The following is a 1,050-nucleotide window of genomic DNA, read 5'->3' on the forward strand; positions in this document are numbered from 1 at the left end:
TGTAAATACAAAATTAAAATTGACCTAATCATATAACCTCTTGGGTAAGAATTTCCATAGATTCTAGGTTCTAACTGCACCAAATTTCTACATCAAAGGTCAGAGAACAGTGCTATACAAAATGACAAAGAGAAGGAGCAAAATGCAATCTCAGGCGCCAAGTCCACAAACAAGAAATGCAGGAAAAAATAGCACAGAATAAAGGGAAGCACACAGATAAAATACTTGAATCAATATCATCTGAAGTAAAGAAACAACTGCAGAAAGGTAGAAAGCAAACCACATCAGATATAACCTCTGAAATAAGAAAAGAAATATCTGAAAAAACAGCATCTGAAATAACGAATCAAATACAGAAACATATAGAGGAAATCAGATCAGAATTAATGTCTGATGTAAAAGAAGGATAACTATAATGAAATTAATGAATGCTTCTAAAGAAGACACTGATAAAAAACTAGAGGAATATAGAAAAATCATCAAATCCTTGCATGAGCAATAAAGGAAAGAAGAAGATAACATGAAACAGAGTCAAAGAGATATAGAGGAAAGTAAAATCTCTATCACAAACTTGCGAAACCATTTGAATGAAAGTAAAGAAAGTTTCAGATCTTGAAGATGCCATCGCAGCTAGTGAAAACATAAGAAAATATTTCTTAAAAACAACTAGGAGGTGAGAGCGGGACATCAGGCTTCTGTCCTAGAACTTTCTTTGTGGTAAGGAGGGAAGACCTGTGACCACCCGGCACGGAAGCTGCAGCAGGTTTAAAAATGGGTGATGTTGAGAAAGGCAAGAAAATTTTTGTACAGAAGTGTGCCCAGTGCTACACTGTTGGGAAGGGAGGCAAGCACAGGACTGGACCAAATCTCCATGGTCTCTTTGGGTGGAAGACAGATCAGGCTGCTGGCTTCTCTTACACAGATGCCAACAAGAACAAAGGTATCACCTTGGGAGAGGATACATTGATGGAGTATTTGGAGAATCCCAAGAAGTACATCCCAGGAACAAAAATGATCTTTGCTGGCATCAAGAAGAAGGGAGAGGGCTGG

The 1,050-nt window shown here is 37.8% G+C and overlaps 1 pseudogene; it reads left to right on the forward strand.

The window, feature by feature from the left end:
• The first annotated feature begins 756 nt into the window (after positions 1–756).
• The window catches only part of LOC105741341, a 4,385-nt pseudogene continuing 4,091 nt past the window's right edge, over positions 757–1,050 (forward strand).

Source organism: Octodon degus, unplaced genomic scaffold, assembly GCF_000260255.1.
Source record: "Octodon degus isolate 3935 unplaced genomic scaffold, OctDeg1.0 scaffold00471, whole genome shotgun sequence".
NCBI classification, from domain to species: Eukaryota; Metazoa; Chordata; class Mammalia; order Rodentia; family Octodontidae; genus Octodon; species Octodon degus.